General features: G+C 39.2%; 1 pseudogene; it reads left to right on the top strand.

Moving 5' to 3' along the window:
• The first annotated feature begins 1,933 nt into the window (after positions 1-1,933).
• Positions 1,934-25,413, top strand: LOC118842618 (annotated as a pseudogene).
• The last annotated feature ends 608 nt before the right edge of the window (positions 25,414-26,021 follow it).

Consider the following 26,021-nt stretch of genomic DNA (forward strand, 5'->3'; position numbering starts at 1 on the left):
ATTATTTCAAATGTTAAATATGCACAACACTTGAGACATAATTATAAAGAGTTGACTCTGCTCTTGTTATTCACTTACTAATTATTATAAAAACCTCTGCACATCCTGTAACTCTTCAGATGATTGCAGTTCTAGGTCTATGTGTACATTTATTTTTAAGCACCATCAATTATCAGTAGCATGGAGACATATGGTACTCCAGGTGTAAACTTCCCCAGAAAACTGTTTAGGCAGCTGAGTTCCCACCTGGTCCTGCAATCTTATTTTTTCCCTTAAAATGCACCACTCCTGAATGCTCCTGACTGAAGCTTTTGTTAATATAGGCCTGTGGGATCATCACAGGTTTTTGGAAATATGGCAGTGAAGAGTCATGGATGCAGGTGCACTAGATGGCATTATAGTCAACATAAATTCAATTCAATTAAAAATATGACGTGTATGCTCTGTACAAAGCACTCTGTCAGCAGTTCTTGCCGTCAAGGTGCTTACATGATACTAAGGGCCTTCCAGATGCAAATAAGTTGTGGTTGTTCAGTTATGTCTTGCTCTTCATGACCCCATTTGGAGTTTCCTTGGCAAAGATACTGAAATTGTTTGCCATCCCCTTCTCGAGCTCATTTGAGAGATGAGGAAACTGAGGCAACTAGGGTTAACTGACTTTTCCAAGGTCACACAGTTTAGTAAGTATCTGAGACCAGATTTGAACTCAGGAAGCTGAGTCTTCCCAAACTCTAGACCTGGCATTCTATCACTGCACCATGTAGATGCCATTGTGCCTCCTAGCTGCAGCAAATAAGTAAATGGGAAGTACATGTAAAGTAAGTAAAAGAGGATGAGAGTGTTAATATCTGGGCAAGGGAGCATCACAAATGACCTCTTGTAGGAGGTGTCTGACTTCTAGGCTAAAAAAGGAAGACTGAGATTCTATTAAGCAGAGGTAGGACAGAAGGTTGGAGATGGAACACTTTTTGTGGGGAGCTGCTGGCAGTCTAACTTAACCAGAACAGAGACTGTGTATAGGAAAAAATAAGGAATAAGATGAGAAGGGTAGCTTGGAGTCTGATTTACATGAAGCATGCCTAAGGAACCAAGGTTGGTGTCAGTAAGGTGAATTTTAGTTTAAGTAAGGAGGATTTTAGTGTGTGTAAGGTAGATTTTTGTTATTATTCTTAAAGTTCAGTTTCCCAGGATCCATGGCTATAACAAACTCGGTTTCCCAGGCTCATGGTTCAAAACATCTCCACCATGCTTGTGCAGCATTATATAATGATAAATAATATAAACGTGTGCTGTAAACATCCACTGCGACTACACAGTGAGATATAGGGATGAGGTGATGTAAACTTGTGAGGCCATTGCTGACAATATGTCTTCTTTATCTATTGCCCTATAAAACAGGTGGGCATTGGTCAGTGAGCCAGGGAACCTTTATGATTGAATGAGCAAGCTGGAATTTTGTGTGTGCCTTGAACTGCCCCCATCAAGGCTTGGGAGGGCGGAATCTGTGTTTGCCTCAACTGGCCCCCATTGAGGCTTGAGGGGATTTAGGGGATGCGCAAGTTGTGCTTGTGACCCCATTGAGACATAGCAGTAGTTGCCCCGCCCCACTCCCTTCTCGCTGGCCCCTGGGAGAAGGGAGATTAGGCAATGCTGTAGGAGTTTGTGGTGCTTCCGTTATCAGCAATACTGTATTAGAGAAAACTAGACTGGAATAAAGTTTATTATTAACTTCTTTGAAGCTGTCTTTCCTTCATACCAGATCAAGAGTGAACCTGTTAGAGGCTGGAGTCTAAAACCTCTAGTGCCTCCTATGTGTTATCTAGCAATTGACATAGTTGAGCAGGATCTGGGCAGACTAAAGGAAAGTATGGGGTTCTGTTGGACTGTGATAGTTATCCATTGTTTCCTAGTTATTATATTATTTCTTGTAGCTATGGTTCTATGGAGCCCAACCCAGGGATGGGAGGTTGGAGTATGGACCCCTTCCCAGGAGTGGGAGGCTGTGCCCCCTACTGCTAGAGGCTTTGAGAAAGTTTTGCTGAAACGTGGGGGTACCCTTGATAAGAAGGAAGTTAGAAAGGCTGCAGGAGTTGTAGAAATGCTGTGGGAGACGCAGACTGACTTAGCCCTTGAGGAAAGGGAGATACAGTGTTCACTGACAGACATAGAAGCATCCTGGACCAGTCCAGAGAGAGCTGAACCCAACAGTGGAAGCAGTGATGGTGGAGCAAGCAGCTGCAACCTGAGAGAAACCAAGTGAGGAGCAGCAGAAACAGTAGAAGCAGCAGCAGCAGTGAGAGCATTTTCTCTGGTGCCCAGAGCAGGGTCCTGGGAGATAACCCTCCTTCCCCCCTCTACCCCACCAGCACTCCTGAGAAGACAAGCCAGAGCAGCCGCTGCAGGGGACAAAGATGACCTTGGGGAGTGGGGGAATAGAGCAGGCAATTCAGTTTCGTGTCGTAGTTAGGTTTAAGTTAACCATTGTGAGAAAAAATACTGAAAAGCTGCTGTCAGTGGAAGCTCAGTTATAGGAGGTTCAGATTGATTTATCCCAAGAACGAGAGGGAAAAGAGGCATGTAAGAAAGCCCAAGAAGTGTTAGAGACTGAGACCCAAATTCTAAGGGCTCAGATGTTTATTATTCCCTGTGCTCAAGAGGCAGAGTTATCTGATGAACCAGAGGAAGACTTTGGATGTGTTGTAGTGAAGGGAAAAGGTGCATGGGAGAAGTCCCTTTTAAACCTTCCAGAATTGTTAAGAGACTGCCTCAGAGGCAGAGTCCTTTGAGGAGCGGGAGCAGAAGCTCCTTTTGAATTTCCCTGTGCTAAAGGAGAAACCAGTGTGTAGGAAAGAGTTACAGCTCCTATAGAGATAATGGAGCCAGAGGAGAAGTTTCTTTTGAACTCCTCAGAGGCAAGGCCATGGCCAGAGCCAGGGCAGCATGAGGGAGGACCTGCTAGAGAGAGCCCAGGTCAGAGTAGCCCCTCCCCTAATTGTTCCAAAGAGGTGGAGGCCCTAGAATTGTGTTGTGCCCAGAGCCCAGGCTAGAGTGACCCCTCCCCAAGTGAGGCTGGCGAAGGATGAGCTGCCTTGGATTTGGGGCAGTGTGGGCCAGAGATAGAAGCTGGGGCAAAGGCCCCTGGAGCCGCCATGCCTGGACTCAGACAGGAGCAGGGAGAACCTCACCCTGCAAGGCAAGGTCCCTGAGTGTGTTGGAGGAGTGGGAGGCCTGGAAATGTGAGGGCCAGTACTTCCCCACCCCCAGCCCCGGTAAGGTGAGAAATACAGGAGGAGCAGAGAGCTGCCTGCATCTGGACCCTGCCAAGAATTGTCCTCCCCTCGACCTGTCAGAAGAGGAGGAAGAGATAGTGTGGTCAGGACTCAGACCCCGGTCAAGATGAAAACTTTGCAGCAAGGCAGGAGCCCTGAGCATTTTTTTCTGCTACATCCCCCTGGGACAGGTTGGGACCCAGGGGTGGAGTTGTCTCTGGTGAGATGAGGGAAATGTCGTAACCCCTGGGAACCCACCCTGTTGGCTTTGCCGCCCAGCCTCCCTCCCAAACGTTGTGGTAGGGGCTGGATCAGTGTCAGGTTGTGGCCTTTTTGGCTCATTTGACCGCATGCACCTGAGGGTGCCAGGTGGGATCCTGCAGCAGCAGTGGGGAAGGAAGGACACACCCCCAAGGGGATTTTCAGGATTTGGACCCTCTGCTTTGATTGAGGGAATGTTTGTAACCTATTGCGACCCAGGGGTGGGGTGTGTTGTGTTCTTTGCTACCCCTGGGGATGTGTTGTGTTAAGGGAAGCCCCAGTGCTGAGATGGTGATAGGTGTAGTTTCAGTAACCCCAGAAATCAGTCTGGACATGAGAGTAGCCATCCACTGAGGATGCAGCCCTCCAGGAGTGGGGAGTACTTTAGATGCTGGCCTGGTAGCCCCCTGATGTAAGCAGTATTTTGGACAGTACCTGAGTGAGGAGGAGCTGGCTGCTCACTCCCCAAAGATTTTGGCCCCCAAAGAATGTATAAGTGGGGGGTATGCTATGTTATATACTGTGCTATGTCACCTACTGAATGCTATATTACATATCAAATGCAATGTTATATACTGCGCGCCATATTGCATGTGTGCTATGTTATATGCTGAATGATATGTTTTTGTTTCAGGCCTTGTGGCTAGGGAAGGGGGCAAGTTATTTTTGTGTCTGTTTGAGGCCACCTGGTAATATGCTATGTTTGTACAAGTGAAGCCCAACACAATGTTTATGTTATTGCAGTACACTGTTGTTATATGAGTGATACCCAACACAATGTCTGTGTTGCTGTAGTCAATATTGTTGTTGTTAAGTTATTATGGATTGTGAATGTTATGCTTTAGTTTCTTGACTCGAGGATCCCAAAAGAGCCTGTCATCTGTGTAGATTGTAAGGGCCAAGTGTCACCTGTTTAGATTGTAAAGGCCAGGGTCCTGGAGGGGTGGAGTGTCAGTAAGGTGAATTTTAGTGTAAGTAAGGTGGATTTTAGAGTATGTAAGGTAGATTTTTGTTATTATTTCTTAAAGTTCAGTGTCCCAGGGTCCATGACCATACAAACTCTATTTCCTTGGCTCATGGTTCAAAACATCTCCACCACACTTATGTAGGATTATATAATGATAAATAATATAAACATGTGTGCTGAAATTGTAAACATACCCAGTGACTGTACAGTGAGATATAAGGATGAGGCGATGTGAACTTGTGAGGCTATTGCTGGCTATATGCCTTCTTTATCTGTTGCCCTATAAAAGAGGTGGCATTGGTCAGTGAGTTGGGGATGAATGCACAAGCTGGAATGCTGAGTGCCTTGGCTGGTCCCCGTCAAGGCTTGGGAGGGAGGAATCTGTGTTTGCCTCAACTGGCCCCCATTGAGGCTTGAGGGGATTTAGGGGATGCACAAGTTGTGCCTGTCTCGATTGACCCCATTGAGACATAGGAGTAGTTGACCCTGCCCTTTCTCTCTGTGAGAATGGTGATTAGGGAATTCTGTAGGCGTTTGTGGTGCTTCCATTATCAGCAATAATTTGTTAGAGAAAACTAGACTGTAATAAAGTTTATTATTAACTCCTTTGAAGCCGTCTTTCTTGTCTGACCAGATCAAAAGTGAACCTGTTAGCGGCTAGAGTCCAAAGCTTCCAGTGCCTCCTCTTTGTTATCAGTCTAACAGTTGGATTCTGGTATGCAAAAATACTATTGTCATAGAGTTTTTCTACCCAAATTAGTTTCAACCAAAACCAGGCAGGGAAGATAGGGAGAATATGCCCATAATACCATAGATTTAGAGGTAAAACGAACATCAAGAACCATCTAGTCTAGACCCTTTATATTATGGATGAGAACTGAGGCACAAAGGTGTTAACTGACTTTTCCAAGGCTACACAATTAGAAAGCGACAGATTGGATATGTCATCATGTCCTCTGATCTGAAAATAAGTGCTCCATTCATGGTACAGTGACCATGAGACTTCCTTCTTTGTATCTAATTTAATATTTTTAGAGTTATTCTCTTGGAAGAAGATGATCATGTCTTGACCACAACAGTTTTCCATTTTCAAAGTTTGAGAATGTTTGCTCTAGAAAAGAGAAGATTTCACAGGGACAGGATCATTACATTCAGATATCAGAAGATTGCCATTTGGAAGATGTACTAGAAATGGGTTATGCTTGACCTGAGTGGAGATAAGAAGTTAACAGCATTCCCTAGGACTGACACAAAGATAAAATCTGAACCAATATAAAGAAGACCTTCCTGATTATTCAAATTGTTTTGAGAAAAGACTGGATGGCTACTTATGAAAGATGATATAGAAGGGCTAACAATTGCATTAAAGGTCGGGGTTGATAACTTAAAGCTTCTTTCTATTCTGAGATTCTGTGATTCAATGAAATAAATGTAGACTTTATAAGCACTGAATATTTTAATCTCAATTTCCACTTACACTGATGCATTAGGTGCCCCAGATCAAGGCTCAATCTCTCCATCCAGGTTGTTGGGGGTAACCCTCAGGGCTGGGCGGATGTCTTTCATAAATTTGGCTGGTTTGCTCATACCCTCATGTTCTCAATTTTAACTGCTGATGATTACTGCCTGAGTTTCATTTGACCAATTAACATCAATTAGCTTTTTAAAATGGATATTTGCTCTGACTATATTACAAGAAGAGGAGTTACAACTGTTTCACTATGTACCTGGGGGCAAACTCTACCTATGCAACCTCAGGCATGGAGAGAGCAGACTAGGCTATATAAATTCATTTCACTAATTTCACTTCTAAATGTTGCGTAGTTGATGGATGAATCATTGTAGCTACATCATGTTTGCCTTCCATCACTTTTGGTTCAAATAGGTGGCTCCAAACTCATTCCTCACAACTGACTACAAAAGTCAACATGGATCCTGGATTCTACCTCCAGACCTTTCCATTTTGACCTTTCAAAGCTTGTAAGGTTTACAAGTTTATAAACTCATAAGGTTATAGCTGTCACTGATACTCTAGCCAAAAGCAGGATAATAAACAAAACAAAACAAAGAGGCAAGGAACAAGAAACAGTGATCACAGGCCACAGGATAGTTCTTGACCAAGGCTTCTCTTTACCCAGAGGCTTACAAGATGTTTCTCTCACTTGAATAGCATCCAGGAAAGAACAGGAAAGGGCTACAGACTCTCTTTGGCCTCAGTGCCTTTTGAATGCACTACAGGTCTGGTTCAGTGGTTAATCAAGAGTTTTACCATATGTTTAGCAGACAAGAATCAGTTATAGATTGTCTGTACATGCTCCAAATCAGGAATTAAGGTCCTCCTATTACATATCATTATGCCTTTCCAGAAGAAAAGTTCCCCATCCTCTTCTATAAAGGCTTCCAACAGGAAAAATTAGCTGCCCCATGTTCAAGGGTTGGAACTCCAGGCTTCATTACACTAGGAAATGCAAGAGTCCTAAACGATTTCTAAAAGTAGAAGATACAGAGGGACACTCAAAATATTTGTTATCCTCTGATCCAGAGACATAAACTGTTACTTGGTGTTTCCATTATATAGTGTGGGCAATATGCCAAAATTATATGATAAAATAGTGAACAGCATCACAGGAATAATGTAACTAGTAAGTGGTTTAAAGAACTGAAAAAAATGCAGCAAAACAGAATCTCAGAGTTGGAAGGAACCTCAGAGTTCTTATAATATAACCCATAGCTGTGGGCTATTACATATGGGTGAGTGGATTGAGAGGCAAGTTTAGAATCAGGAAGCCATTTGTGCAGACTGGGGAAGCCTATGAAACCCTTCTCAGAATAAAGTTTTTAAATATAAAACACAAAGGATTAGAAAGGAAACAAAATATATTAAAATGTAATTGTCAAATATTAACCAAACCCTGCCCCCCCCACAATTCACAGATCTCCTGAAATAGATACTATGGGAGTTTGTGGACAACAGGGTGAAAAACTCTGATTTAGTCCAACCCTTTCGTTTTACAGATAAGTAAACAGAGACCTATAGAGGGGAAGTAGATTGTCAAAGATCTCAAAAGGCAGATGGCTGAGGCTAGATCCCAGGTAATCCGAACAAAAAAGTAGAATTAAAAAAGAAAAACACAATGCAAAAAAAGTGAATGAAAGGAAGGCATTATATCCTCATCCTCTGCAAAACAAATCAACATACCCAATAATCCCCATATACAAATTTTATTTTATTTATTTATTTGGGAGGAATAAAAGTAAAACCCACATTATGAAACACTTTTCATGCTTTGTTTTCTAATACTTGCTGGGAGTTTAAATAGCTGGCACCCTGGGAGTGGGGCCCTAGAGAGGATGTCTGTGAGTGTATTTGCATGACAAAAAGGGGATCTCTTCCAGCTTGGAACTCTCTAGAGGGATTTGTGGGGGATTTCATTCACAAACTCCTTAGACACGAAGGTGAGCATAAAGAGAATGCCATGCAGCATAATGAGGTGCTTCTGAAAGCCCATCAGCCCGCCATCCCCGTCTCCAATGCTTCTGCCAACACAGCTGCCTGAGGAGGCTGCCAGGGAGAGGCAGAATGAAAGAGGAAGAGACTGCTGTTGGGGAAAAATATTTCACACATCTTGGCACCTCCTGCCAGTCTTTTAATCTGCTTTCAGCAAAAAGGGGATTGAATGAGACAGTACACAATGACAAGGGGAATGACAGCCAACTTCTTCCCCCACCCCCACCCCCACCCCACCCATGTAATCATTAAAACATACCAAACATGTTTTATTAAAAATATAATGAGTGTAATGAGTTAGTGAAGAACATTCCAAGAAAGGTTGGGACAATAGACTGTAAATATGTTTAGTGATGCTCCCCTCCTTGGATTGGTGGCAACCCCACAGTGTATTCATTTTTATTACTTAGAAAGAAGGATGACCTGAGAATCAGTAACCCTGGGTCCTAAGGCCAACTCTGCTGATTACTAGCTGTGTGACCTGAGGTAAGTCATGTAACCTCCCTGGGCCTGCATTGCCTGCATTGTGGTATGAAGGGTTTGGATTAGATGACCTCTAGCAGAACCTCCATTTGGATTTTGAGGGAAAATCAAATATCTTATTCAAACCCTGACTATGCTCTCTTTTCTCCCCCTGCCTCTTAAAATCTCTATTTGTCTTGAAAGAATATCTTAAGCACTAAATTCTTTAAGGGACATTTCCTGATCCTTTAAAACACTACTCTTCCTCTCCTTGCAAAAACATGTGTGTGTGTGTGTGTGTGTGTGAGTGTGTTTCGTATGTCATTTGAGTCATAAATCTAGATCCTGCAAGTATTTCAGAGACTACCTAGTCCAAAACCTTCATTTCCCAATGAGCAAACTGAGTGGTTATCTCAAGCTGGCAAGGGGACAAGGGTAGTATTTTAACCCTGATCCTTTGAATCCAAAGCCAGTAATCTTTTGTCTTTCTTAACACAGATCCTGTAACATACTTGACATTTAATAAATCCTTGTTCCTCAGTTGAAGACTCCTGGAATTTTGGGCAGTGGTAGACAAGTGGTGGTATATAATTCAGCCTTGCTGAATCTTTCTTGGGGGAGATTTCCCACAAAATAAATAACAGAATTCTAAAATCTGTCTCCTTCATATAATGCAGACCCTAGACTGGAAACAGTTTATGGACAAATCCCCAATCAAATATTTGTGGGGTCCCTGGACAAACCTACCCCATTCCAGTCTCAGTCTCATACTTAACCCTTTCCAAATTCCCACAGCAATCAAGCAGTCCATATTGAAATGTACATTTATGAATGAGGTTTTTTTTCTTCTTCTGATTAAATCATGTCAGTGGTTTGCCATCTAAGTATCTTCTACACATGAATGACTCACTTTCCTGGTTCTTGGATTTTTAATGGCTATTTTATCATTAGGCCAAGTTGTATTTTCTCAGTAAGTGGAAGTTCTAACTGGATGACCAAGGTCAGTAATATTTTCTGAGAAATCAGCATTATGCTGAAAATGTAGAAGGAAAAATAAAAATTGAATCCAATCCAACAAATATAAGCTAAATGTTTACTAAGAGGAAGTCCAAAACTGGGTAATAGGTATATAAATATGGTACAAGGCAAGCACCTTTCCTTCAAAGTGCTTTAATCTAATGGAAAGGCTAAGATATTTATATGAATAAACATATTGAAAATAAAATGAGAAATAAGAAGAAGAGGTTCAAAGGAAAGCAATATGAGAACTCTAAGGAGGTAAAGCTCTTTTGCAGAAGATACAGCCAATATGGAAGCAGGAGTAAAATAAGTTGGGTGAGCAAAGTCCTAGGAATGGAGTAGATCTGATGTAAAATATTCCTGATTTAAGATTAGAGGACTTTTGTTGGAATCTTATTTTTGATGTTGGGCATTGGTGACCTTAGAAAAATCATTATTTATTTGTTTCTATATTCTAGGCTTCAATTTTCTCATCTATAAAATGAAGGGCACTTAGTAGGTGATTGCTTAGATCACTTCTACCTCAAAATCTCTGGTTCTGTGTATACCATTTCGGGCTAAATCAAACAAACATTCAGAAGAATTGATTAATTAATAAAAAAATGGAGCAAGCACCAACTATGTAGCAGGGCCTTAGCTAGGCACTGTGAATATCAAGATTAATTGGACATAGTCCTGCCTTCAAGAATCTTATGCACTATCAGTGGAGAAAACCTGGATTGAACTAAATACATGCAAAATGCAGATCAAATAAATGCAAGGCAGAACATATTGTCACTAATAGCTAAAGGGATTAGGAAAGTCTCCATTTGGAAGAGGTAGTTGAGCTGACTTTTAAATGAACAAGCGATTCTGAGAAGATTTGAGGAGAGGGTTCATTTCAGGATAGGGTACAGCCAGTGCAAATGTGTGGAGATGGAAAATGTGGATTTTATGGGACAAACATCAAGAATGACATTTTGGCTGGAATGTAGAACAGGTAAGGTGAATAATGTAGAAATTTGTCTGAAAAGGTAGCATGTAAAAGGTTTTAACTATCAAACAGAGAATATTATATTTGATCCTAGAGAAAATGTGGAGCCAGGCAAATCACTTTTGTTGTTGTCAGGAGCATGGATTAGAAAAGGGAGAGATGAGTCAGGAAGAACAATTAGGAGGTTATTATGGTAGTTTAGGCCAGAGACGATGAGAGACTGGATTTTGTTGGTGGCAGTGTATTGCTGTTGTGGATCATCCAACATTCCATCCTCACCCAATTCATCATTCACAGATGAGGGAACTGTGGCCCCAAGAGGTTAAATGACTTAACCAAAGTCACATAGATACTAAACAGCAGAACCGAGATTTGAAATCAGGTCTTTTGGGTCACCAAGGTCAGCATTCTTTGCCTGATAACATTCTGCCACAGAATCACTAATGATCATAAGCTTTTTACTCCATTATAGACCCCCTACCTTTCCTTACAATGCATGGGATGGCAAGCATTTCAAAGATTACAAACTGGGGCGGAGGTGGAGTGGGGAAAAAGCTCTGGCATTTGTTTATAAGCTCAAAGACTCTTACTATAGGCCTATTGATGAACTGAGTTTCTCAAGACTATACAAAGGCTGGTCCTCATTCAAAAGATCCATAGACTAGACTAAATACACGTTAAGAAACATTGTCATTGGCTTGTGCAACAAGGTCATCATCTGTTATGGCAAGGAGGAGATATCACAGTCATAAGCTTTAGATCTGGAAGGAGCCTTATACATCATCTAATCCATTCCCCTCTTTTAAAAAATAAAGTAAAACAAACAACAACAAACAAACAAATGAAAAGGAACAATCTGTTTCAGAGAAGGAGTGCTGGGAACGAAGTTACTGAAGCCAGGTTTGAATCCTGGCTGTGCCACCAAGTAGTAATGTTGACTGGAAAAATCCTTTAACTTTTCAGAGCTAAGCTTTCCTCATGTACCAAAGGACATGATTAAAATAGTGCCTTGTACATAACAAGCAATTGCTAAATGTGTTTTGCACTGTATAACATTGAATTGGGTATTTTGGAAGTGACATTTCATTGGACTAGCCAGTGTTTAAGTCATCCTTTGGTTATAAGAATTAAAGCAGCTAAGGCAAACCACACTGATGAACTCATCAAACTTTTGAAGTTCTAATAAATTCTTTTTTCCGGAAGAAATGTGTAACTGAATTTCTGCATTATATTGTGCATTGCCTGGAACACTTTAGGTCTGCCCTTTTGTGGTAGCCAACAACAGGGTCAATTCTTAAACAGACAGATTCCTGTGGATATTCTGGTGTGGGCATGCTTTGACCCACTATGGACTTCCTTGAGCAAAGATTCTTGTCACTTGGGATTTCTGTAGCTGAGACAGAATTAGGCTATCTTCCATGGTTGAGTGGATGAAATGACATTCAACTGGTCATTTACTCTGGTGGGCTCTAAGGAGCCATATTTTGGCAGAAATCAATACCCCCTACATGAAAATAGAAGAACAAATAAATGTTGAATGAAACTGGCTCCTTAATTTAAATGTATATATATGGAAACAAATTCTTATTCTTACAGAAAAGGAGGGCTTGACCAGATTTACCTCTACACTTAAAAATGTTATTTTTTTTCCATCTCTGATTAATTTTTGTGAAAGAAAAACACTAAATCTTATAAAGCACCCTCCGTTACAAAGAATTAAGAGAACCTTTGCAATATGTTTCATAATTAATTACAAATGCGCAAACATGATGCCTTATAGCATCAGGATTCTTACCCAGTTACAGTAGAGATTCCTTGACAATGTTGAATTTTTCTGCCCCAATTATAAAGCAATTCTGTTGTCAATTTTAAAATGACATAAGACTTTTTTTCTTCTTTAGATTTTAAACTAAATTGATTTATTCATAGTATTTAAATGTTTCATCAACCTCTTCAGTGTCGCATTTAAAAAAATCTTTAGGCATCATAAAACTTGACTGCTATAAAATTAGGGCTAGTATTCTTTTTAATTCATTCTCTTTCTCATATAATTTGCTGAAAATACACAGCAAAGTTGGTAAGAATAGACCACAAGTTCACCTTTTGTTTGATCATAAAATAATTTCACCTAAAAAAAAAAGAAAAAGAAAACAACTCTATGCTGTTTGGAATAGTTAATTGGTTATGTCATCAGCTGTCAAATTAGTACATTCTATGCAGCTTTTATCTTGATTAAATTTTGCTTCTGAAGATAATTAAAACTTCATTCCCAGCATCTTTGTTGTAATGAATAATCCAACCCAAACCTACAAAAACATCTTGAAACATGTCGAGTTTGATTGGCTTGCTTTGTTTATTAAATGCCACAAAGCCTTCATCTAGCATGGGTTAAAGCTTGAATGTACACTTTATTACCAAGGCCGTCACAAGGTAATCAAGTTGCAGAAATGTGCAAAGATAAGTTTTTTTTTCTTTTTTAGTGCCAGCATCTAATAAATGTCATAGGTATTGTAGAAACTCCATGATTTCATCAGCATCACTCCTTTCTATATTGCTGGGGCTTTCATTGAAGGAATAGCTTGGCATTGTGAATAGAATTCTGGATGTGGAAAATGGATGACCTGAGGTTTGATTCTCACCCTAGATATAAACTTATAAGCTAGGTGACCCTGGGCAACTCACTCAAACTCTCAGTCTGTTTCCTGATTTGTAAAATCAGGACATTTGACATGGATATACTGGGAATGGAACCAGCTCTAACCAAAAAATGAACAAATAAACCAACAACTCTATGTAAAAAAAATTACACACACACATACTCGCGTACAAATACACATATACACAAATATATGCATGTATTCTATGTACATGTGTACATATTCACAAAATATTTTTAAGTTTAATATGGACTATTGACATTTTCCATCATTTTTAAATCTAGGCAATCAATAAAATGATAGCTGAAGACCTCAATCTGATTTATGACGTTTGGTCATGTCCTGGGTGTAAATTCTCACACTGAAAATTTAACAATCAGCTCTCATAAACACCTAAAAACTGCCTCCAGCGCCCCTATGATGATAGTCCACGTGAGATAATCAATCAATCAGTATTTATCAAGTATTTATTATAACTATAATGGCTAACATTTACACAATACTTTAAGGTTTGTGGTTTGCTTTATAAACATTATCTCATTTGATCCATACAATAGCCCTGAGAAGTAGATATTATTAACCCTACTTTTAAAATGAGGAAACTGAAGCCCTCAGACATCAAGTGATTTGCCAGAGAGACAAAGGATTTGATTTGAACTCAGTCCTTCCTGACTGTAGGCTTATTATTCTATCCACTCTGAAACCTAGGTGATGTGTGCTTGGAACTGTGCTAATTTCTGGACATCCAAAAAAGAAAAAAAAAAGAAATAGATAAAATATAAATGACAGTCTCTGTCCTCAAGGAGCTTGTATTCTAATAGGCAAAACAATGTCTATATATTTAAATAGATATGGGCATCTTAGAGGGTACATTGCTAATATGCTGCGCATATTGAGTTTTCTTGCATGGTATCTTTAAAGTAACCTGTATAGGGGGAAAATTCCCATGAAGGTACACCAGATGAGGAATGAGGTTCGGTAGAATATAAGCTTATAAAAGTTTATAAGCTCCTGGATGTGAGAGACTACTTCTTTTTTTGGCTTAACATTTAGTAGGTGCTTATTAATCAATGAACTAAGAAGTATTTATTAAGCACCTACTTTATTAAAGTCACTGTGCTAGGCACTAGATATAAAAGTACAAAGATAGAAACAATCCCTTCTAGCAGAAGATTTACCTTCTAGTGGGCTAGACAAGTATATATAGAAATACACAGCATACATAGCAATAGAATAAATATAAAACATATTTAAATACAAGATTATTTCAGAGGTAGGAAACTTGAAGTTGGAAGTGAATAAGGAAAAATACTTTATGCAGAACATGGTACTTGAGTTGCATCTTAAAGGAAGAGAACTCTAGGAGGTAGAAGTAAACATCACCCATATCATTTTACCATTTTTATCCACCTTGAAGTCCTGTGGCTATCAGCAAGTGACTGAGCAGCAGGTGCAGATACACTGGGAAAAGTAGACACAACCCTACAAACAAATGGCTCAGGCCATAGGGTTGTCTTCTCACCGGACTGAAGCAGCAGTGGGATTTGGCAGCACTCTGGGTGTCTGAGCAGCATTTTTGAAGGACTGAATGAGGATGAGGCTAGAGCATTTTTGAAGGACTGAATGAGGATGAGGCTAGAAAAAGTACCCTAAAAATTTTCTGCTTCATCTAACCCAACCCTGGCCTGCATACTGTGGGCAGGGGGACCCTACCCTGCAGTCAAAACACACAAAAATAATGTACAAAAACTTTTACAAAGGTGATTCTTCTCACTATTGGTACAATCCAGTAGACCAGAAAGGTAAATAGCTTTTGTTGCAAGAAATCTTAGCAGATATTGAATCTAACAGAAGCCCTGAGTGAAACAAGGATGACAAATGAAAGCCAACTTACAGGAATCAGAGCTGATATATATTTTTCTAGGGTGGCCACAGTGAAGGAGGCCCTAGGGAAGCAAGTATAGGTTTTGCAATCCAAACTAATCTAGTCATCAAGCTTGTATGTCTACCAAAAGGAGTGAATAACAGACTCATCACAATGAGATTGCCACCTGCAGGAAAGTGTGAGGCCACCATCATCACCATCATCAGTGGGTATGTTCCCACCATGAGGAACCCTGGTGAGGTCAAAGAAAAGTTTTATGAAGAACTGGAGACCCTCATCATCAACGCGTCAAAAAAAGGAAAAGCTTGTAATTCTGGGTGACTTTGATGCCAGAGTAGGCACAGACTATCAGATACAGCAAGGAGACCTTGGGAGGAATAGAGTTGGAAATTAAAAAAAAAACAAAAAAAAACAATGGTTACTTACTATTGAGGACTTGTACTCTCTCATGACCTCCTCATCACCAATACTGTCTTCCATTTACCTAAACACAATAAAACTTTGTGGATACACCCTTCAGCAAATGTTGACATTTAATAGACTATGCCACCGTAAGAAGAGATAGGATGTGACAAAGGTGATGTATGGTACAGAGTACTGGATTGATCATAGACTTATCCTCTCCACAGTAAACATTTGCATCCAACAAAAGTGAAGGCCCCAAAGCAAGACAACTATCAGAAGACTTTATGTCAACAGATTAAAATACTTCTCTGAGGATGAACAGTTTATTGTTAACTTGGAAGAAAGGTGAGCCAACATACAGTTGGAAACAGTGCAGCAGAAAAAGAATTGTCAGCTTTAGAGATTTGGTGTACAATACCACCTTTATTTATTTGGGCCAGAATATTCATAAACATCAAGATTGGTTTGATGAAAATGATAAAGAAATTCAGAAGCTGCTAAATGAAAAACAAGAACTCTATGGGGTTTACTAGGAGGACAGTTTGTCCCTCTCTAACAAGGCAGCATTTAACTCCATCAAAAGTAAAGTGCAAATGAAACTTAGAGAGATGCAGGATTCTTGGCTTAGTAAGCAGGCAGATGAGATCCAGGTTTATGCTGATAATAACAATCCAAAATGCTTTTATGATGACCTGAAGGCTATTTATGAGCCAAAGATCTATGGTGAATCTCAACCAATGGAGCCGCATGATTAGTGATAAGGACATGATCATGGAGCAATAGGCTGAATAATTCCACAGTGTCCTCAACATACCATCATCAATCAATGCTGAATCCTTTGACTATATACCTCAGATTGAAGTCAAATCCTCTCTAGTCAACTTCCAAATTAAGAGAGGTTTTCATTGCCGTTAGGCTCTTCTCATCTGACAAAGTGCCTGGTGCCGATACTATTTCAGCTAAGATTTACAAGGCACTGGGTTCACTGCTCACACAAAAGCTGACTGAAATTTTCTTTGTTATATGGCAAGAGGAGGCTTTCCCCCAGGAGTTGAAGGATGCCTCCATTTTCTATCTCTGTAAAGGAAAAGGAAATGGGCTGTCCAGTAACATTCCAGTAACAATCACACGTTGCTACCCAACTACAGGAGAAATTCCAGGAGTAGACCAGAGGTCTATATACAATGTTCATAGATCTGACCAAGACCTTTAACATTGTCAGTTGTGAGGGCCTGTGGAAGGTTATGGCAAAGTCCAGTTGCCCAGAAAAGTTCATCAGTATTGTATGCCAACTTAACGATGGCATGCATGCTTGCATGGGTTTTGGATAATGGGTGATGCTCTTGCACTTTCCCAGTCACCAATAGAGTGAAGCAAGGAGGTGTGCTATATTTTTTAGCATAATGTTTTCAGTGATATTGTTGGATGCCTTCAATAAAGATAAAAATGGCATCAAGGTTAGCTATTGCACTGATGGTAAATTATTTAGCTTCAAAAGGTTACAAGATGAAATTAGAGAGAGAGCTAGTACGTGATGTGAACTTTGTTCACAGATGATTATACACTCAATGCGTCCTCTGAAGTTGAGATGGAATAACATCTGCCTCAGTTATTTACTGCTCGTGCTAATTTTGGCCTAACAATTATCACTAAGAAAACAGAGGTTCTCCACCAACTAGCACCATGCTATCCATGCATGGAACCATCAGTTACATTAGATGGAGAAATTTTGAATGCTATGTTTAAGTTTACTTACCTTGGCAGTATACTTTTCAGGGATGTACATGTAGATGATGAGGTTGACACATATATTGCCAGAGCTAGCTAAGTGTTGGGAGGCTCTGAAGGAAGATTTAGGAGAAAGTCTACCAAACTAAAGGCTACAGAAGCATTGTGCTGACCTCATTGTTGTGTATGGCTATAAAGCCCAAAAAATATATAGCGCCATGCCAGGAAATTGAATTGTTTTCATTTGAATTGTCTTAGGAAGATTGGGGAGATCATCAGGCAAGATAAGGTACTAGACACTAAAGTCCCTTCTTGAGCTGAACTGCCAAGCATTCAAATTCTACTGCAGAGAGAACAGCTCTGATGGTCTGCCCATGTTGTTCAAATGCCAAATGTATGTTTGCCAAAAAGACTATTTTAGAGAGAACTTACAGAAGACAAGTGCTCACATCATAGTCAGAAAAAAAAAAACAACGCATGGACACTCTCAAGATCTCTCTTAAGATCTTTGGAATCAATTGTGAGACATGGGAGACACTGGCACAGAATTGCCCAGTGTGGTGTGCCTGCATCAAAGAAACACTGTGGTCTATGAGCAAAGCAGAAGTGCAGTAGCTCAGAAGAAATAGCATTTGTACAAATTTAGGGACATCTTCACTCCAAATGTTCATACAGACTATTTGTGCCCAATCCCTGGTAAAACCGTGTGAGATCATATTTTTTCCTGATCAGCAACAATCAATACACTGTCCTCACATAGTGATGTCATATTGATCCCCTTCGACCATGAAGGACAACAACTAAGCATCTACTATATTCAAGTTGCTGTGGTAGCCGCTAGAGATACAAGTGCAAAGATAGAAATAATCCCTACTAGCAGGAAATTTACCTTCTAATGGTCTAGACAAGAATATACATAAATACATGTAACATAAATTGAACGAGAATAAAAACAAATGCGTACAATATATTTAAATACAAGATAGTTTCAGAGGGAGGACACTTGCAGTTGGGAGGGAATCAGTGGAGACCGTGCAGAACGTGGTACTTGGAGCTGCATCTTGAAAGAAGAGAACTCTAGGAAAATACAGGAGTTGGGAAATGGTGTTATATGTGAGGAAAGGAAAGAAGACCAATTTGGTTGGATCTCAGAGTGTAGGGAGGTGTGGGGATTGGAGGAAAGTAATATCCAATGGTTCTTTAAAACATAGCTTGGGGGCCGAGTTATGAAAAGCATTAAAATCTGAAGAGAGTTCATGTCTTATCCAAAAACCAGTTAGAAGCCATTAGAATTGATGGCCTATGAGTTAACATTTCACTACTGTGTTTAGTTAGGATGGACTAGAGTGGTAAGAAACTTTAGCATAGATGATCCATTAGGAGGTCACAGCAATAATGCAAATGGGAGGTGAGAGATTGAACTGAGATGGTAGCTTTGTGAATTGGATCCAAGGAATGTTGGAAAGTTGATAAGACAACTGATTAAGCACATTTCCTATTGTCACCTAGTACTCATCTGAGGTAATACTTGAAACATTATTTCTAGATTTTAAGGTTGGGTAACTATCCACTAGCTTGCCCTGCCTTTCACTCTTTCCAAACTCTGAGCAATCCTTTCCCCCAGGAGGACCCTATACTTTTTGTAGAAGTATAAGAGTATGAGAGGGAGAGTTATCTGTCCCCAACCACACATGACCTTGGTGAGAAGAACTAGGAACAGGGAGATGTAGAGGCAGCAATTAATATTAGGCAGTGTCAGAGGATTTGCTTGTTGAGAGTAAAGCAGATCATTATAACAATAAGAACTTTGAGAAATATTTGTGATTAATTAATATAACACTGAAGATTTAGAGAGCATCTTATAAACCTTATCTGATTTGGTCCTCACAAAATCTTTGCAAGGTAGATAATATATTTATTGTTATCCCCATTTTACAAGTGAGAAAACTGATAAACAGTGTTGGAATCTCTTAACCTAAACCCAAGCCTTTCAAAGCCCAGTCCAGAGCTCTTTTCACTATCTAAGCCAAATTGCCTCCAGGTGCATGCCATCTTAGAGGATTAAATTTCTTTCTTAAAATAGTAATTTACCTCTAGCTCCCTGGGTCTGAGAAATGGTTGACCTTTGAATTAGCCTATTAGTGATTACGTGTGTATGTGTGTGTGTGTGTGTGTGTGTGTTTTCCCATTTCTCCCTAACAGACTTCATTCTTGAAATCACAGCCATCTTTTTTTTCTGATTTAACTCCAAGTTCAACTTCTCCTCTTCAATTTGTGGCTCATTATAAAATAGCCTTCTGAGCCTTTCCAAACTCCCCATTTATCATAACCTTGCTCTGTGCCAGCTAGCCTTTCAGAGCACCTTTGAATATGTTCTCTAATGCATGGCACAAGCATCGCTTTTCTAGGAAGGGAGAGAAAATCCCTCACAGTCTTTGGACGAAGTCATCAGGCAAAATACCTTGGCTCCTCCTTCCTCTCAGTATAGAAATTTATCAAAGTGTGTAACACAGGAATTCACCAAATGTAAACTGTATCCTTGTCACTAGCCATTGTGAAAGCCTAAGTTCTTCTTTTTTATTTTTTTTAACTAATTTATTTATTTTTAGTTTGCCACACATGGTTCTACATAGTTTAGAGTTCCAGATTTTCTCCCCTCCCTCCCCCCTTCCTCCCCAAGACGGCCTGGAATCTCATATAACTACCATGTAAAACTTCGCATTGAATTAATTTATACACTGGTCAATTTGTGGAGAAGAATTATGACCAATGGAATGACTCAAGAGAGAGAAGAAACAGAACCAAAAAAAAACCCCCAAAAAAACCCCAAAAACAAAAGCAAAAGAGTAGCAAAAAAAGCGAGCATGTAGTGCGCCTCAATCTGTATTCAAACTTCACAGTTCTTTCTCTGGATGAAGATAGCATTCTCCATCTTGAGTCCTCTGGAGTTGTCCTTGCACCTTAGGTTGCTGAGAAGAGCGAAGTATGTCAGGGTTGGTCCTCACGGAATCCATATATCTGTGGTTGTGTACAAGGTTCTCCTGGCTCTGCTCCACTCACTCAGCATTATGTCATGTAGGTTTTTCCAGGTTGTTACGAAGTCTGCATCATCCCCATTTCTTTCTTCTAATAGAAATGATAAACCTGAGATCAAAAGGGAAGGATTATGAGCTGTCTCAGGGGAGAATTTGGGTAGATTCAGGCCCTTCAGATCACAGAGAGTTATTGAGCATCTGCAAAATGTACAGAACTGTGTAAGACATTGTGGAGGAAAGAAATATAAAACAAGCATAGAATCAGACAAACGAAAGAACTCTTTGTGGTATATTGAGAGCAAAGTCACAGAATGTGGGAGAAGGAAGCGACCTTAAAACATAGGATGTCCAAGTTGCATAGGAACTTTGAACACTGAATATTAGAGCTATAATAGTCCCCTTTATTTAACAATGAAAGATAATGAGGACTAAGGTTCAAGTCCCAGCTCTGCTCCAGACTTACCGTGTAACCATGGAAAAATCGCTAATAAAATGAAGACAATAATATTTATACTATCTTGTGCAATTGCTATCAAGATCGAATGAGACCATTAATGTAAAGCATTATCAGAAAAGAGAACAAGCATTTATTAAGTACTTATGTGCCGGGCAGTGTGCTAAGTGCCTTACAGATATTACTTTACTTGGTCTCTAGAAATATGACATAATGCCTGTTTTCACCAAGAAAATTAGTGGTAAAAATGGGACTTGAAAGAAGATCTCCTGTCTCCCCCAAACGGAAAATATTCTTATTCCAATAATGACATGTATGATCTGGTCTAAATTTAAATTAAAAAACCATACTAAGTGAAACAAGAACTAGAGAACTGATTCTCTGGTCTTTCTGAATATTCTAAAGTACATCAGTTCTCCAAAGGTTATTGTGAGGAAAAAAATTAATAATCTTTGGAACGAAATTTGTATATATGTAAAATATTGTTATTGTTGTGACTATTATTATTGTTATCAACATTGTTGTTATAAATGCTGATTGACCCAGTGGAAAGTCATTTTTTTTATAGTCACCCCAGGGGAAAGGGCCATTCCTTACTCTCAGTTGTAATTATTTTTATGCATTTTATACTAAAACAGTATTCAGATAAAGTATATAATTCGGGGCATACCCTAAATTAACAGCAATCTTCTTGTGGATACATCCTTTGTATGAAGGTAATTTCTCACTTCCGCAGTTATTTAATTGTTCTTTGAACAGTTCTGGCAGCTGGCTCATTATGTATTCCCCTCACTATATTTTATTTTTATTATACAAAGTCACATTGAAATGAAGTGGATACATGCACCATTGACTTTAATAGGATTTTGCATAGTAAGAATAATATACAGGTACAGTGTATTGCATAGAAATAACTTGTGGGGTAAGAATAACGGGATTATTGTGGAATTCCTAAGTAATAAAACTCAACAGGCAGTTGTTTCTGCTGGTTTATAGCACTCTTTGGGTGGTGGTATGAAACTGAAGGATGAATGGCTTTCACAACATCAAATCCAAATATTCACTAGCACTATCGAAGGCACTGCCCAAAATATTTTGTTATTGTCATAAAATAGGATTTAGGGGCAGCTAGGTGGTGCAGTGAGTAGAGCACTGGCCCTGGAGTCAGGAGGACCTGAGTTCAAATCCAGTCTCAGACACTTGACACATGTACTAGCTGTGTGACCTTGGGCAAGTCACTTAACCCCATCTGCCTTGCCAAAAAAAAAAAAAAAAACAGAAAAAAAATAAAATGGGATTTATAGCGAATCTGTTACCTTAAAATTTCAAGGATCTATAATTTCCTTTGGGTTAAAGTTGTTCCCTCTACTGGAAATAATCTCAGCCCTTTGAAGCCTTAGTGGATTGTCTTCATGAGTTGCCATGGCCAAAAGAAAGTTTTCCCCTAGTGGCCTATATACTGTTGATATATCTTTCCCCACACAGAGTTAGGCTGATTTTCAGTGAATAGATATTAAATCTGTGGACAGGAGAAGTCTTTAGCCTTTCCGGTGTGGTGGGACCTGCTGAAATCTGAATTTTGCTGGAATACTCTTTGATAGGCCTCATCACCTCCACATCATGATGAAGCATTGAAAGAGATCTCTAGTGGAGCATACTATGTACATGGATTATGAAGACTAAAACTATGTTCTGTAACCCTTTGAACTCCATACTCATGCCATCTCATTATTATTATTCCATTTTTCTCATCTTTTCCCTTGAGCCTTAGATTGAAATAGTACCGGCACAAGTCAGTTTCCTTCTATTATTATTTTATATTCAATTATCCATGTACAATTTCACAGATGGGCAACAAAACTGTTTGTTTATTTTAGTTGGAGAAAATATTCTTATAAAAACTCAATTTCTAGAATCTCACTAAAAGGATCCTTGATACCACGTCAGGCACAGACAGGACAACAGTGATGATGTGTATTCTCATCCTCTGTAAACCTTAAAGGCTATATAAATTCTAGCACACCCTATTCCATAACTGATTTAATCTCTTCTATTAGGTTTCTATATTTGGAAAGTTTTCATTCTGCATAAATTGGGGATTATGAGTATCTGGTATAGAACATCTATTTAAAATCTTGTTCTTAAGTTCTTATCAATTAATGAACAAGCAATTTTTAATTGCTTACTCTGTGTCAGGTACTGTTCTAGGTGATTGGAATAAAAATACAAAGAATAAAACAAACCTTTTTATGCATAAATATTATATGTACATGATTGTGGCAATAGCTTTGCCTGTGATAATAATTTGGATCCAATGAAGTTAATAGGTTGAGTTAGTCAGGCTATCTTGAGGTCTGAATTATGGAGATTCATCATCTGTTGATCCATGAAAGATATTGAGCTTGCTTCTGATATATAATTTTAGCTAGCCACCAGATATTGGCTTGCTCGATATTCAATAGATACAAAATAATTACCGCTAGAAATAATGGTGCCACATTTCCTTGGATAATCTGCATTGATCACTATATCTAAGCAGACTCTTTTATATTTTTGGTGGCAATGACGATCCTTAGAATTACCATTAAAACTCCCTGGGTATTTCCAAATCAATCCACATAGATCAAGCCATTTTTTTCAATGTATATTTATTGACCCTATTATTTTTGTTTCTATTATCGATACTACCACCACCACTACTAGTATGACTGATTTCTAATTTAGGAAAAAAAAGTTAAAAATAGTTTTATCTGTAGCTTATATCCTTAAATAACCACAGACAAAGCATATAGAGCCGGCAATTATTTCATACAACCCCTTCTTTTTTCACACGCTGAAACTACACTCTGGAGAAATGTAACTCGGCCAAATTCACACAGGCTTACTTGACTTACAGCAAGTTGAGTTGAAGAGATGGGAATTGAACAAAGTTTTCTGACTCCAAGTCTAGTGCTCTTTCTACTATAACACTTAGATGTTTTAACAATATACAGGGGAGGATTCGGGAAAGGTGGTGGAGTTGGTCAGAAAATTCCAAGCTCTCAAGATTTCCCTCAACAAAAAGAGATAAACTAACACCTTGGGGCAAACAAAGGGCGGGGTAAAAACAAATAAGAATAGGGGCACAATAGGGGTCTTCCTGGAACAATTTGAGATCAAAAGAAAAATCCCAGGATGCTGTTTGGTCCCTGTGAAGAGTAAACACCTTTAGGCTAGGGTCACTTAACAACAAGTATAATACACTGTGGTTAGGTGGTTTCAGCCTCAGCCCCAATCACAGGAACTTTTACCCCTGGGATAGTGAGGGGAGTTGGGCTTCTGAGCCCAGGAAGATCTAGGGAATGTCTGTAGATGAAGAATGCCAGACCCAGCTGTGCTGTGAAGAGTGGTGGGGGTGAGAAGGAAAGAGCACATGCCCGGTGAGTGCAGAAGCAGTGGGGCAAAAAACCCCTGGCTGTGAGCACTTACAGGAGGTTGGAAGTTTGGCTTTGGTTCAGGCTAGAGGGGAGAACTGAAAATCTGGGATAAGAGGAACCATTTCCCATACCCCAGGGGTAGAGGTGATTACAAAAATTAAGCTATTACCACAAAAAATACACAGGCAAAAGAGAAAGAATCCAACCATAGAAAGCTATTATGGGAATAGAGAAGATGGGGTTCATCTTCAGAGGAGGATATTGAAGCAAAGAAACCCCCTTCTACCCCAAAGAATAACGTCAAATCATCACCAAAAAGAATTTGTAGAAGAACTTAAAAAAGATTTTAAAAATCAAATGAAGGAGATGGAGAAAAAACTAAAATAAAAATAAGAATAATCTCAGAAAAACAAGAAGATTATGAAAGGAAAGTCAACCAGTTAGAAAAGGAGATCCAGAATCTTGAAGAAAATGAAACTTGAAAATTAGAATTGGAGAGATGAGCTGCTGTAGCCTTGCTTAAGGGTTTGCTCTTGCCCATTAGCAGCAGTCCTGCTGCCATCGCTGCTGCCCCTGATGCCTCACACCCCTCTGCATTCCATCTGTGCCTGCCCAATGTGTCCTTGTTCACGAGGAATGTGGCCAACAATACCAGGTCTGAAGACTTGCTGCAGAAATTTGATCATTATGGTCCCATAGTCGATGTCTATGTGCCACTTGCTTTCTACACTCACTGTCCAAGAGGATTTGCTTACGGTTCAATTTGAAGATGTTCATGACGCTGAAGATGGCTTGCATAATTTGAACTGAAAATGGATTTGTGGACTTCAGATTGAAATCCAGTTTGCACAAAGGGATGGCAAAATACCAAATCAAATGAATGCCAAGGAAGGGAGAAATGTATACATCTCACTATGATGACTATGATAGACATAGGTGATCCAGAAGCCAAAGTTACTAAAGGAGGTGGTCTGGAGTTGGTTTTTTTATTACAACTACAGAAGACTTTATAGTCCTAGAAATAAACCTACTGGAAGATCACACCATAGCAAAATCCATTCTGACAATGATAGATTCAAATACCAAAACTGGTCTGTTTTGAGATCTAAATCCAATTAAAGATCTCCATCCGAGTCCTTGACCAAGAAAGAAAAGAAGGCTAAGTCACATTCTAGGGCTGCGTCTCACGCCAAAACTAGAGACACTTCTAAAACAGATTCCAAAACATATTATAAGTCAGGTTCAAGATATGAAAAGGAATCAGGGAAAAAAAAGAACCAGCAAGATCCAAATCCCAGTCAAGATTATAGTTTAGGTCCAGGTCAAAATCTAGATGGAGGTCCTGGGCTAGTCCAAAGTCCCGTAGCCACTAACAGTATAACCATAATGTTTATATGCATGTATCATATCATATGCATAGTTCAGTTTACTAAATTATCAGTAATACAATGTTGCAACAGTGCTTTAAAAAAAAAGACCAAAAAAGCCTCCCCCAAAATCTTTTCCTTCTGTCAGTTTTCCCTGTAGCAGGCAATGTTTATTATAATAAAATGTTATACTGTTGAGAAGCTGCTCTTAAGAGTCCACTTTGTTAAATGTCATGGACATCTGCAATTTGATTGTGGGGTCTCTGTATAGTTCTGTAAAGATTTTCTTTTTTATGCTTGAAATACTGGTAAAAAAGTTGTTAGTTGACCATAATTTGAAACATTGTCCTATTAGAAATAAAGTTCATATCAATGAAAACATGAAAATTATAATTGGACAAGGCAAAGCCAGTGAAATTATAAGAGATCAAGAAATAATTAAAATATGAATAATGAAAAAATAGAAGAGAAAGTGAAGCATCTTATAAGAAAAAATAAACAACAGATCTGGAGAATAGATCAAGAAGAGAAAACATAAAAATAATCAGATTAACTGAAAGCTAGGTTCAAAAAATAATTTTGATATAATAATACAAGAAATACTTTTTAAATTT

This window comes from Trichosurus vulpecula, chromosome 3 (assembly GCF_011100635.1).
Source record: "Trichosurus vulpecula isolate mTriVul1 chromosome 3, mTriVul1.pri, whole genome shotgun sequence".
NCBI lineage: Eukaryota > Metazoa > Chordata > Mammalia > Diprotodontia > Phalangeridae > Trichosurus > Trichosurus vulpecula.